General features: G+C 47.0%; 1 long non-coding RNA gene across 1 annotated transcript; it reads right to left on the bottom strand.

Moving 5' to 3' along the window:
* Positions 1 to 12,330: 12,330 nt before the first annotated feature.
* Positions 12,331 to 15,071, bottom strand: LOC144130920 (uncharacterized). The gene is made up of 3 exons (XR_013314352.1): positions 14,936 to 15,071; positions 13,648 to 13,811; positions 12,331 to 13,445 (listed from the first exon to the last, which is right to left on the bottom strand). It is a non-coding gene; the product is annotated as an uncharacterized LOC144130920 (long non-coding RNA).
* Positions 15,072 to 15,347: the final 276 nt, after the last annotated feature.

Here is a 15,347-nt window from a genome sequence, read left to right as displayed (position 1 = left end):
ACCAGCATGGATAACGACAAGGTTTTCGCCATCCATGCTGCCCCTCGCCGCCTGCCGGGCTTTGGCCATTGCATCTACCATGCACTTCCCCGACTGGGCCTCCACCTGCACCCGCCTGTCCGCCTTCACTGCCGTCAGAACGCCTCCCTCAACCCTCGCTACGTTCGTGTCCCCGACCACCAGAACCCTCCTGCGCTCTAACCGTTCGCTTCCTAACTGCGACTGTTGGCCTCCGGATCGGTCTAGCTGTCTCTCCTGCCGCCGTACGCTATTGTAGCGAGTCTCCATGCCCGTTTTTACCTCTTTCACCTCTTTCTCACTCAAAGCTCGCTGCGCTACAGCACTGTAGGATCGACGAGCCTCGTCCCCCACTTGACACTGCTCCGAACCGGGGTGCCCTGCCGGCCGCGACCTGAGCGCTTCTACCTGCTTTTCTAGCTGGGTCCGCTTTTCCTGCTCCTCTTTCGGCTCGCCCGCAATTCACTCCAACAGGTCGGCATTATCCTCCTCCTTTTTAAGCGAATCGGCGACCTGAGTTTCCAGCTTAATCCGTGCATCTCGTTCTAACTTCAGGTCCCCACTGAGTTCGTTAAACCTAGCTTCCCATTCCCCTTTCAACGTCTGAACGGCGTCTTCAACCCACTTACATATCTTGCACGCGAAGCTAGCCTCATCTGCCTCGGCTAAGCTCCTGAACTCAGTCTCATCTAAATAGCACCAATGGTCGCACTCCTGGCACTGCAATAACTCCCCGTCCACCTTAACTTCTCTAGCTTGCCGACCCATCGTCCGGCCGACTACGCCTCGTAAAAACCCACCAAAATTCCTATGCAGAAAGCCGTCGGCACTACACAACGTAAAAGCCCGCCAAAAATTTTGCTCACACACCTCCGCTAGCCTTGCTACCCTTAACTCGGTTTAAAACTACCGCCCGACAGCATGTACAAGCGCAAATACCAAAAGCACTTAGCTTCGGACGTAGTCGCTGGAGCTCCCAGAAAAGCGGATGAGAGTTGTGCTCAGTGCACTCTATTAAATACGCTTTTCTCTTTGCCGCCGCGCCGCCGATTGGCGAGTGGCGATCACGTGATTTTTAGGCGCCGCCATGGATGGTCCACTCACTCTCAGAGCCGACGGGGCGCAGTGCTTCCGAGGTGGTTGGCTGGCGTGTTTTACGAAGTAGTTCGTTAAGTATCGCGTTTATGTGAGTTTGTGCGTGCTTGCGAGTGCGTGTGTGTCTGTCTGCGTGCGTGCAGGCGCGTGTGTCTGTGCGTGCGTGCGTCTGTGTGTGCGTGCGTGTATTTGTGACAGCTATATGTTTTTGGAGAGGTTGCTTTACGAGGTTTTTTTTTCTCTGCTGTTCATCGATATTTTGTAATGAGGCTTAATTAAAAAAAATGTGTATTTTAACGTCCCGAAGCGGCACGTTAGCAATGAGAGGCGCCGTTGTGGAGGCCGTTGAACGCGTACTTACATCGCACTGCACACGGGCGTTTTTGCACTTTGCCTCCATCGAAATACGACCTGAACGCGCCCGCACTCGCACGCTTATTCCCCAAACGCTCTTCCCTACTTTGCGTTTCTTTTGCGGACAGCTAGGTTGTATCCCTCACCATCTCCTAAGCAGTCGCGAAAGGATCTTATCGGGGGGCCATTCTGGACGCACGGTTGGAGCGTTGGCCCGCCCGTCGACATTGGGGTCGCTCAACTACCTTCCACAAGCCTCCGACTGGCGACCAACAACACGGAACAGGCGGCAGGAAAGCGTTAGAACAAGCCTACTTCATGCGTTGTCGGCGCACAGCCGAGGACTCAAGAAAACAAGAGGCTGCGCAGCTGTCGTACGAAGCTATCAAGGCTTCCATAAACCCTCCTCTCACCTAAGCTCTCAATCATGAAGACTTTCATTGGTTACTTTTTGCGCAAAAACTATGAACAAGGCGGCCGCAAGGGAGACTTTCTTCGCATAGCAGACGACGCACTCGCCGCGCTGGACCATTTCTGGAAACAGCAGCGCAATGCTACCCGCGCGCCGCCCTCTGATTGCGGTACTTTCAGAGTCCCAGCGAATTTAAGCGCAGTTCGAGATATTGAAGCGAAAGCTTCATAACGGACCTCGGGATTCAAATTATGGGCGATTTCTCTGCGCACAGACAGGGAGAGGACGCACAAGCAGGGACACTCGGGCCAGCTAGTAAGAGCAAAGGTTTATTCTCACATAGTCGTCAGCGGGGGACCAGGTAACGTCGGGGCAGGAGGTCAAGGCTGTGTCCGTGGGGGTGGGTCGGGGGGGGGGGGGGCAAGGCATTTTGGCATTTTGTATTGGAGCAAACAGCCGAAACGTCACTGCAGTGCTGCTACGGAAGCGATAACCCTGAGTGCACGGGCACGAGAGCAACGCTGACAGCATGTCTCACGCACCGCGCTTCTGCATTCCGCAGGCATTCTTGGCATTCCTGCTCCTGTGCACTTCTACATCGGCCCAGGCCCTATCATTCAGCCCGGTTCTTTCGCCGTCACCTTCAAAGGATACCCTCAGATTGGTGCTTCCTGATGACCACCTGCGACCGGTTTTCCTACCATTACTGCGCACGGCCTACCACGCACCAACGTCATCGACGATGTCGTGCGCTCCCACCGGCTATTTAAACGACCGGCAACCCGACAACATCTTCAGTGGGCACGAGAGCAACGCTGACAGCTTGTCTCACGCACCGCGCTTCTGCATTCCGCAGGTATTTAGGCCTTCTCCCTCCATACTAAGAAAAGGAGTAATCGGTGCTAGCTGTTGCTCCCGTGCCCACAAGTGTTTCTTGAGGTTGTTTGTGAGTGCTTCTCAATGCTCTTCCTGCTACTGCGTTCCGGGGATGTGGAAACAAACCCAGGACCCAACACTCGCTCTGAATCCGCGCTCGAAAGCCTGTCTTTTCCGAGCGAGCCTTCCGAACAAATGGCTGCCGTTTTGAACCTTCTTAAAGATGTTCACGCTCGTTCTGTTCAATCTGCAAAGAATCGGACCAAACTTTCAGCAGACATAAAAGCCATAAAGACCAGGAAAAAAAGCATAGATAACAAAATTGGCCGCATTCAAGAAAGGCTGGACACCCTGGAAAAGAAAACAGAAGCGCTAGACCAGTTTGCTGTAAAACCGACCCACGTTCAAAATTCCATACAAGCCCTGTCAACTCAGCATGATTCTTTGCAATCTCGTCTGGACGAACTCGAGCACAGATCGCGGCGCAATAACCTGCTTTTCCGAGGCATTCCTGACTCACGCGAATCCTGGAGGGAAACTGAAGACAGTGTGAAAGAAACCATCACAGGCATCATCGACAACCTATCAGACCTATCAATAGAACGCGCACATCGCCTCGGCCAGTACTCTCCCTCAAAATGTCGCCCTATCATAGTCAAGTTCAACAACTTCAAACTGAAAGAACGCGTACTTTCGACACGCAGTAAACTTAAAGGTAAGCGTATAACAGTGTCCGAAGATTTTTCCCCCGCCACGCGTTCTGCCAAAACTAAGCTAGTTAATCTCGCGAAAAGTCTGCCAGGCTCCCCTAGTTTTCAGTTGCGCTACAACAAAATGACAGTGAATGATAAATTATACGCCTACAATGCCTCCACTGATATCATAGTTGAGATTACCATGCCACCGAAAACAAATGCTTTCCACGGCGCAGCGCCGTAACATAATATAGCCACCACTGATAACACAGTCGAGTCTGCCACGCCACGGAATACACATGCTTGCCACGATGGAGCGTCATCACATGACACAAGCTAGGAAAACGGGAGGGGAAGTGAAACACGGCAGTTAAACATACAGGTATTGTTTTGCAACATACGTAGCATCCTTAACAACCGTAATGAACTAGCCTCTGCAATTGATACTATTAATGCCGACATTATTGTGTTAACTGAGACCGGGCTTCGACCTTAAATTAACGATTGGGAACTCTTCCCGACAGGTCGCAGGTTTTGCTTTTATCGTTGCGACCGTACTACTAGACAGGGAGGTGGTGTTCTCTTAGCCATTAATAAGGACTTACAGTCACAATGCATTTAGTTTCCCAGTTCCTCAGAGTTAATTTGGGCTAACATCGTTCTTAATAACCAGAAACTTGTGATTGGAGTTTGCTATCGTCCCCCTTCGGACTCTTCTAACTTCGTGAACGAACTCCATGATGCAATCAATCTTGTTACATCTCGGCACCCTTCATCGCCTATGTTACTATTTGGCGACGTTAATATTTCGAACATTGCATGGAATACTGACTCCATTACCATTAATCCCAGCTCGACACTAGCTAAAGACTTCCTTGATTTATGCTCTGTCTTCTCTCTTACACAACTTGTAAATGAAGCTACCAGAATTACAGATTTTGTTTCAAATACGCTCGACCTGGTCCCTATAACGCAACTTTCCTTTGTTTCGAACATTACTTACTTGCCATGCCTGAGTGATCATACCATCATGTCCTTTGGAATTTGCATCTCTCGGCCTAAAAATGTCAAGAAAACAAAAACAATTTATAACTACAATAAGGCCAACTTTGACGCCATAAACAGTGAACTGTGTGTATTTCTGCACAATTTTTTTGGATGGTTTCATCGATCGCAGCGTTCAATCGAATTGGGACTTGTTCGTTGCGAAAACTAAGGACTTAACATATAAGTATACACCAACCCGTATACTTACATCTAACAGCACAGCTCCCTGGTACAGCACTAATATCAAGCGGCTGTTTAACAGGAAAAAGCGTTTGTACAAACTTGCAAAACATTATTCTAACTGTTACCGATGGACTGCGTACAAAATCGCTTCACGTGAATGTATTGCAGCGCTAGAACAGGCGAAGAACACTTTTTTACTCGTTACCCTTCCGTCCATGCTGTGCACTGATCCGGGAAAGTTTTGGCGCACCATCAACCCGATTGATAGCAATAGCATATCTCTTGTTGACAATTCTGGATCTACCATTCCCCCCGAACTGCGAGCTGCCGTATTAAACGACGTTTTCACATCCAATTTTTCTTTCACCGCCGATCCCCCGATTCCTAGCACAGTGTCATTCGATTATGCGCCCATGTATCCTGTCACAATAGACCTTGATGGTGTTGCAAACCTGAAACTCTCTAAAAATATCCGCTGCTCCAGGCTGCGACCTAATCAATGCCAAATTCTTAAAAAAATACAAGTGTTTATTCTTCCGTCATATTAACAAAAATTTTTCAGCAATCACTTGACCAGGGTTCGCTACCTGCCGCATGGAAGGCGGGGAAGGTGATTCTATTCCACAAATCAGGTAAAAAGCATTCTCCACTAAACTACCGGCCAATTTCTCTCACCAGCATTCCTTGTAAACTTTTCGAACACATCTTGTTTTCTCATCTAGCTAACTTTCTAGAATCGAACTCTTTCTTCTCGCGATTTCAACACGGATTCCGAAAATCTTATTCACGTGAATCCCAACTTGTATCCTTTACTAATAAGTTGCATGTTATCCTTGATCGCAACTCACTAACTGACTGCGTGTTCACAGATTTCGCGAAAGCGTTTGATAAAGTGTGTCATAACTTACTACTATACAAATTGCAGCAAATTAACCTGGACCCAAAGATTCTAAGCTGGCTTGAAGCTTTTCTTACAAACCGTCAACAGTTCATTTCCATTAATGACCTCACCTCAGATCCGAGTGTGGCTCACTCCGGTGTTCCGCAAGGCTCTGTGCTCGGTCTGCTTCTTTTCCTCATTTACATTAACGGCCTACCCTCCTGCATTTCATCTCACATTCACCTATTCGTCGACGACTGCGTAATATTCAGGGAAATAACATGCGATAGCGACATACTAATGCTACAATCCGACCTCGACTCCATCTCAACCTGGTGTAAATCTTGGCTAATGGACCTTAATGTTAACAAGTGCAAATTCATGCGTGTGTCTCGAGTGACTAATAACTTGCCCTCTTATCACCTTAACGGTTTGTCTCTAGACTCCGTACACTCTTATAAATACCTCGGTGTTCACATTACTAATGACCTTACATGGACTCCTCATGTCACACATGTCGTTAACAACGTCAACAAAACACTTGGATACCTTCGTCGTAACTTTGCTAAAGCACCATCATCGCTGAAGCTTTTACTGTACAAAACACTAGTTATAACTAAACTCGAATACGCTGCATCGATATGGGATCCTTATCACCAGAACTTAACGCACTCACTTGAGATGGTCCAAAATACAGCTGCTCGATTCATTCTCTCTAACTGCAAGCATAACCAGCATGAAATCTAGTCTCGGTCTGCCATCCCTTGCGTCCCGTCGTCGAGCACTTCGTCTTCGCCTTTTTCATAAACTTTTTCACCATTCTTACCTACGCGAAGAACTTATTTCAGCCTGTGAGAGATGAGGGGTCCTTGAGTGAGCTGACTCTTTCAACGCCGCAGGTCCCTTCTACGAATGACGTTGTCGGACTTGGTTATGAAGGAAACCGTACAGGGGGTTTATTTTACATTATTTACAAGATTTAGGATCCCATTGGAGGGTTGGGGGAAGGTCGGAGGATCTGAGAAGATCTGAGGATGATCGAGGATTCCTCCTCATGGCACTCGTCGTCCGGTTTTAAAAGGGTCCGGTTTCTAGGATTCCACAGGTTCGAGGAGGTCTTCGCCAGGTTGGGCGTGGCCTAACACTTGCGCTGTGCGCGCGCGCGCGCGCGCGCGCGCGCACACACACACACACACACACACACACACACACACACACACACACACACACACACACACACACACACACACACACACACACACACACACACACACACACACACACACACACACACACACACACACACACACACACACACACACACACACACACACACACACACACACACACACACACACACACACACACACACACACACACACACACACACACACACACACACACACACACACACACACACACACACACACACACACACACACACACACACACACACACACACACACACACACACACACACACACACACACACACACACACACACACACACACACACACACACACACACACACACACACACACACACACACACACACACACACACACACACACACACACACACACACACACACACACACACACACACACACACACACACACACACACACACACACACACACACACACACACACACACACACACACACACACACACACACACACACACACACACACACACACACACACACACACACACACACACACACACACACACACACACACACACACACACACACACACACACACACACACACACACACACACACACACACACACACACACACACACACACACACACACACATATAGGGACACGCCCCTGTCACATGCCTCGCCGGAGAGAGAGGGTGCCGCTGGACAATCGCCCCCACCAGAGAGAGCGTTGTCCTCGCGTCCGAACGACAGTTCGCACGCTGTCAAGCCGAACACGTCTTCCGGGAAGTCCGAATGGGCGAGGCGCCGGCGAGCCGGCACAGTTCAAGTGGTGAGTCACTCCTGCTCGGTTTGGCGGTCGCTAACTGCCTCCGTAGCAATGTTGTTTACAAACGGCCGCAGAGTCGTCCGTCTCGAATCCAATAACCCAAGCGGGGACAGGCCGTAGGAACGAAGATGCCTATCGCCGTGCAGGGACCCGGGCTGCAGGTGTCCCGGGTCGACTACGCAGCTGAACCAGACGGGCTGTCGCCAGAATCCTTACAGCTCCTCCGCGGCTCGAAAAATTTCGAATGTCCAGCGTTGACGACCGCTGGGCAGGAAGAGATGAGATGGCGTCCGTGTTGGTCCCCTGGATTGCAATATCAGCGCCCCCAAGGCAGAACCCAAAGCACCACCAACAAAGGAAAGCGCAGGTGGTACGTTCCAAACAGCAAAGCACTGCCCCACCCGTAAGCGCTCGGAATTCGCCAAAGAATCACCAGGTTTCTTCCATTGACAACACTACACTTTTAAAAAAATGTGTTTAAATTTGGGTTAATTTTGTGCCGACTGAGCGCGAAACATCCCTTTTTGAAACTGCCACAGGCGGATTACTCGGAACAAAGTAAAAAAAAAACACTCACACAGGAGGAGATTCCTCTAAGTTCTCCCGCTTACATCAGTCTGCTCAAGCCATCAGCATTTCCGTGCAGTTTCCCCTTCTTATAACGCACCGAGAAATTTTACTGTTGGAGAGCCAGACTCCATCTGAGCAAGCGACCATTTTTGGGGACATCTGTCGCAGCCACGTTAAAGGACAATGGTCAGTCTCAAATACAAACTTTGCTCCGTACAGGTAACGCGACAACTTCTGCGCTGCCCAAACTAAACACGCGCACTCTTTTTCGGAAGCGCTGTACGCTCCCTCTCTACTGGTCAGTTTGTGGCTGATGCACAGAACTGGGTGTTCTTCATGGTCGTAGCCAACTTGGCTGAAGACAGCACCCAGCCCCCTATCGCTGGCATCACTTTGGACTATAAACTCTTTCCCATAGTCAGAGGTCCTGAGCAAGGGTCGGGACATGAGTGCTTCCTTCAGGCTTTTGAAGGCGTTTTCTTTTTGGTTATCTAAACTTACGTTAGTAGGTGCTCCCTTTCACAAGGCGTCAGTTAAGGGACTAGCCCGCTGTGAGTTGCTAGGAATATATCGCTGGTAGTACCCAACTAATCCCAAAAAGGAGCGAATGTCCGTTTTCGTCCGTGGTTGCGGAAATGCTGCGATCGGGGCAATCTTTAACTCGGATGGGCTCCTAGTTCCCTGGCCTACAACGTGGCCCAAGTACGTCACCTGAGCGGAACCAAATCTACACTTTTCTGCCTTCAATGTCAGCCCGGCCTGTCGTAAACTGGAAAACACGGTCTTTAGGTGTTCTAGGTGCTCTTGCCAGGTTTCCGAAAAAATAGCCACATCGTCTAAATAAGGGAATGCAAAGCACTGCATGTCCTTCAGTACGATGTCCATGAGTTTCGAGAAGCTGTAGGGGGCATTCTCCAACTCAAAACTAAGCATTAAGGGTCGAAAGGTGCCCGCTGGGGAGATGAAAGCGGCCTAACTGCTCGCGCTTTCTGAGAGGGGAACTTACCAATATCCCCGTGCGAGATCGAGGGTGGAAATGAATTTCGCGCCGCTCACCCTTTCTATCATTTCCTCTATGCTGGGAATCGGGTATAGCTGATCCCTAGTAATTGCATTCAGCTTTCTATAATCCAGGCAGGGACGAGTATCTTTCCCTGGGGCCTCATCAAGAATTAGCGGTGAAGTATAATCACTTTCCGCTGGCTGTACAACCGCTAACTCCAACATGCGCTGAATTTCCGCGTCCATTATTTCTTTTTGCCGCGGTGATACCCTGTAGGGTTTCGACCGTACCGACTCATCAGAGGTGAGCTCGATTTCGTGTGTCAGGAGGTGTGTCTTTCCCGGGCGACTGCAAAATAGGTCAGCGAATTCGCTCAACAACTGCTTTAGCGTGTCGACCTGGGTCCCGCTTAGGAAATCTGCATTCACGGAGAGAGCCAGAATGTTCTCCACGTTGTCACTAGCGTCCGCACCTCCCTTCCAACCCTGACTCTCGCTGTCCAGCTGTTCTGGTTCATTTATAGTCAGATTGACCGTGCCGCCGCGTTCCACGAACGGCTTCATGAGATTGCAGTGATAGATTCTCACCTTCTTTCCCCTGTCTGGAACCATTTGCGCGTAATTCGTCTCCGAAAGTTTTTGCAACACTTCCACTTGACCATCCCAGTGAACTTCCAGCTTGTTTTTTCGCGATGGCCGGAGGATCACGCGATCGCCCGCGGTGAAACCTCGAAGGCGCGTTTTTGTCATAATACACCTTGACAGCCTCCTGGGCAGGTTTCATATTTCGGTTTACTAATTCCCTCGTGTTGTTAAGGCGGTCCAGTAGCTGAAGCACGTACTCAACCACTGTCTGGTTCTCTCCTGTCCCTTCCCACATTTCTCTCAGCATTCGGAGGGGAGAGCGGAGGGCTCTTCTGTACACGAGTTCTGCTGGCGTAAACCCCGTAGCTTCGTGAGGGACTCTTTGTAAAGCGAAAAGTGTGGCCGGCAGACAATCCTCCCAGTCTGCTTTATGCTCATAACAAAGAGCGCGTAGCACCCGCTTTAGCACCGAATGCCATTTCTCTACACTGTTGTACTGCGGATGATACACCGAGCTGTGTAACAGTTTTATTCCGCATCTTTCTAGGAACGTGGTCGTCAAGGCGCTTGTAAAGACCGTCGCCTTATCGGCTTGGATTTCGGCCGGAAATCCTATTCTCGCGAACACTGGCAAAAGGGCGTCAACTATTTCCGTGGAGCTCAAGTCCTTCAACGGAATTGCTTCGGGAAATTTTGTGGCGGGACATAGCATAGTAAGCAAGTACTTATAGCCCGATTTCGTTTTAGGCAAAGGGCCTACTGTGTCTATTACAAGCCGGCGGAAGGGTTCCGAGATCAATGGGACAATTTTCAGTGGAGCCTTCCATGTCTCTCCAGGCTTGCCCACGCGCTGGCACGCATCGCATGATTTTACGTAGCGTTCTGCATCTTTGAAACAACCCGGCCAATAATATTCCATTAATAACCGCTCCTTCGTTTTATTGATTTCCAGATGTCCTGCCCAGCCATTTCCGTGGCAGAGAATCATAATGTCCGCTCAGTATTTTTCGGGCGCGACCAGCTGATCAAATGTTTTGCCTTTTCTGTCCTGGTAGTGTTGGTATAGTAGGCCTCACTTCTCATGCATCGTTATGTTGCGTCTCGCGATGCCCTCCGTAGCTGTAAGGTGCAGTCTTTCCAAAGTGGGGTCCTGCTTCTGTTCTTTTATTAGGGACTCCCTGTTCACCTGCAGAAGGCGATCATAACTACACGATGTGGGAGATAAAACGGATCCTTCAGCGTTTTCTGCCTCCTCTACCGACTTAGTGGTTGAACTCCCTGGTCGCTCATCTGCTCGGTCAGCTGTCTGGCTTTCATTCCTCGTTGATTCCCTTCCCTCCTCATTTGTTTGCAACGATATGCTGGCTGTTGCGTCTCTGGCTACCTGAGGTTCGGGAATCTGACTTAGTTGAGATGCGAGCTGACGAGTTTTCGACCTTGTCAAAGCTTGTATCACACCGCTTCCGAGCTTCTGGCCTCTCTCGCGTAGCAATTGGTCTGATCGATTCGAGAAGAGGTAAGGATATTGAAGTGGCACGGCCTTCGAAACTGCGGCCTCAGTGATTAGCTCTCCAAACGGTCCACAAATTCTCACTCTAGCTATGGGAAGGCATACACTGTGTTCTTCTACTGCCTGTTTTATCCACGAGACTTCTCCCGTAAAATCGTCCGCGGAAACGTAAGACGGATGGACAACGTCCATCGTCGCGGTGCTATCACGAAGCACCCTGCACGGTTTCCCATTAACGTGCAGCTCGTGCAGGTATGGCTTAAGGAGCTCTAGATTCTTGGCGTTATCCTCGACGCACGAGAACACCAAACGTTGCTTTGTACACTTGGCTGCAAAGTGCCCGACACCATTGCAGTTGTTGCAACGAAATGGCCTACTAGCCTCAAACTCTTTTTTTCGCGGCTTTGTCTGCTCCCTGTCACTTTGCCTGTTCTCCACGCTTTTCTGGCGCTACCTTCGTTGCCTCCGATTGCTCCGAACTTCTAGCACTTCGCGTCTTTCTGCTCGGCCCATTATCTCGCATCTCGTTTCGAGCGTGTGACGTACCCTCTTCAGTGCTCTACCTTCTGCGCGAAACGTATACGTTTCGCGCAGAACACGGTAACCTATGGGTAACCTTTGTAAAGGTGCTCATTTTCACATTGAAGTATACCTATAATTTAAAGGTTACACGGTGTAACCTTTCCACCTTTAACCTTTGTAAAAGTTACAAATGGTAAAGGTTACTTCTTTTTATGCATAGGTTACGCAACTTTTTTAGCGCTGTAACCTTTACAAAGGTATACATCATTGAGATAGGCATAGGTTACATGCTACAAAATGTGTGACCTTTGTCCGCCACAATGGCTGGCTTAAAAACGGCAAAAATGTCCTTGCAACTTGATGAACGTGATGAAATACAGATCACTGCTGGATTTCGATTTGAATGGAACAGAAATTGGCCAAACAAGAGAATAGTTTAGAAAGGAGAAAAATGACAAACATCGGTATATGACATTCAAATTGTTCATTGACTCCAATATCTTGAAGACTAGAGGTTATATAAAACAACAAAACTTCCAAAATATTGTCTACATTATAGAAAAACTAAGGAATGTAACAGATGCAGGTATGTTCAAGGCACGACTTTTTGCAAACTTTTCGCAAAAAAATATCGCAAGAAATGAGCATGCAAGGCACTGAAATATGGGCCAATATTACACTATTACTGTTGCCATGCCAAACAGAACCCCGTTTAACAGGCAACTCAATAAAGCAAGCTCAGATCAAGCCTCGCTTCAAAAAGAGCTTGTCAACAGCACATATCACTCTTACTGCAATTTAAATAAAAAATAGGCACTGTAATTATAGTACAAAAACGAACAAAAGAAAGGCCCAATTATTCAAGACCAAGTGCCAAGTCAACTTGACATTGTGTAAGGGATACAACAGGCAGAATATAAATGGTAAAAATATCAGAGAAGGCAATATTGGGATCATATATTTTATCACACTTCTTAAAAGAAAGTTTAAAATGACTACAACCAAGAAAGGAGATACAAGCAGTGCAGATAACGAGTTCTTTTAGAGTTTGTGGCCACATACAAACCTAAACAACAATCAATCGATTTAAACATCATAAATAAACAGCTCACAGACATACATGTACCTAAGAGCTTTCAGAGGTACGTAACATCGGCGAATTCCTTCGTGAAAACAAAATTCTTTCTTGACTCCTCCAGTCACTTTATTAACAAAGAAGCACAAAGACATGACCAATAACTCGTAACATTTTACAGTGCTATAAGCCTGACAACACTCGCATAAGTACATGAACTTGTGTACTGCAGCTTAAAAAAAAATTGCTGAATTTATCTCTAGAAAACATACTTAAACATATTAGAACGTGAACAATTGAAAAGCATTTCTTTCCAGAAAATTAGAACAAATTAAACTTTTTCAAGAGCATGGAAAGGCTCTTAAGTCGGTTCGCCAGTAGTCAACGTGGCACTACAGTGTCTGGCAGGGCAATCTTCAGCGGCAGGACGAGTATGGCGGAAAATTCCGGCGGATAGTCGAGGATTTTATGTAATACGTCACCAGGCAGAAGATGAAGGCACGCTCTAGGTTGCCGCTGCTGATCGAGATCACTTCTTTACTACTTCCAGCGTAAACGCAAGTGTGTTCTGCACAGGTATATACATGAGCTGCAGTCACTTGCAACTTCAGGCAGTGGGATCTGTGGAATGTTAAATTAGAGCCAGTGAGCAACCATTCATACTTAAATCATGGCTGGTATTCTCACCATAGTGAAACATGGTACACAAAGAACATGAGATTTTTCAAGAGGATTTGATCATATTAAAAAAAAAGTTTCTCATCATGAAAAGCCAGGATGCCAAAGAAACTGTTAGATGAATGAGTCAGAATATTTTACAGACCTCGTTGATGAATGCGTGCTTGGAATGGCCTTGTAAATGCTTTCCAATGGCAAGAAATGTGCACCTGCGTCCTTCTTTGGAAGAAAATACTTGAGCTACTGCTTTGAGTTTTCCTTCATATCTCCAAAGATCCGCTTAAATCGGAGTTCCACTTCAATGCACAGCTGGAAAAAAGTCGTTAGGAGGAAGTGTAAATCAGTCAATTAAAGCAAGCATTCTTGAAGAAAAATTCATACAATTGAAAGCAGTTGTCAGTATTATTAACGGAAATAAAATTTCTTTTTCCTCATGCAAGTAAATCTTAGTGCAATCTAATTGGGTTTTCTATAAATTCACTGTTTTAACACATCACAAGACCTCATTTCTTCACAAATCGTAATTTTTTAATCAGCTCCCTGCTATTCACTGTAGCAGGGTATATGGCAATGCTGAGTTCTTATATTCTTGCAATGTTCACTTACAATATTTTGTAGCAAGAATTACTGGGACAGGGGATCATCATGGCAATCGCAAAGTTACTCAGACCTTCTTTCCGCACAAAACCTAAACTGAACGCGACAAATCTACGGGAAAATAGGTGGAAATGCAGTGTCTGCTGATGCCTGGTTGCAATGACTACAGCACTACATTTCATCTACTAAGTTGGATTATATCATGCATCTTCTTTTGCTGGTTCGCACAAAAATAACAGCCACGTAGTTAGCTATGAGTGTCGTATTCTTTGCACTAAGTAGCAGAGCAAAAGAATGCACATGACATTGCTAAATAGCAAATATTGTTCGGATGGATGCCATTGTTATTGTAACATGCAATAACGGGGGTCACGTTCCCATCGAGCTTATTGCTCATTAAATGAGTGCTTCGTTGCTTCGAAAACTTATGTGACATCACCACTGACCGCTCCAATATAGGCTAATTAGTGAGGCTCAGTTATTGCCTATGTGACCAAAGGAACGTTTTGAGAATAAATTATACTCGACAAGAGTGAGAGTTCGTACCGCAAATTAGCTTTATTATTAAAGAAAAATGACTTCTTATCATTTACCCCAACACAGCCATCCGACTACAGTGCAAACCTTGACAGGTTTCTCAGAGACTTAGTCGCTGAAGTAAAAAGTTAATCCATTATAATTGCCTTCAACGTATCGATTTGTCAATTGCCCTTATCTTTCAATACTTTTTTGTGTTCCAAATGTTTTTCAAGGATATATTGAAAGTGTTCGCTGAAATACTCGGTATATCAGCAAAGTGCACTACATTCAACGAAGAACAAACAAGAAAAACTTACTCCAGGAACAATGACAGTTCCACCCGAAGCTGCCGTGACAGCTTTCTTTGTGACCTGTCCGAAAGAGCTTTCCCTCGCAGGATTGGTTGAACACACTCAGAGAATTCTGGCATGCTTGCAAGGAGCCAGTCTCCGAATTCCTAAAAGGAAAACTAAGCTTTATTCAATGAAAACCTGCAATAACACACTCAAGTTATTTTTTTGTTTTCAGTAAGAAACATCAGGAATAAAACATTCCAAAACCACCGGCATTATAGCAAAGGTGACTGATAATGACATTTTGTAATAGCAGACAAACAGTCATCTCTTGCTTAAGTATATAATGGCCAGGGATACAAAAGGAGTTCAGATTTGATGACAACATTATGTGGTGCCTTCATAAGTAAAAATGCATTCACTCGCTGTGAATAAC

This window comes from Amblyomma americanum, chromosome 1 (genome assembly GCF_052857255.1).
Source record: "Amblyomma americanum isolate KBUSLIRL-KWMA chromosome 1, ASM5285725v1, whole genome shotgun sequence".
In the NCBI taxonomy this organism is placed as follows: Eukaryota; Metazoa; Arthropoda; class Arachnida; order Ixodida; family Ixodidae; genus Amblyomma; species Amblyomma americanum.
Note: the sequence above shows the minus strand (reverse complement) of the source record. Positions and strands in the feature narration are given on the sequence as shown.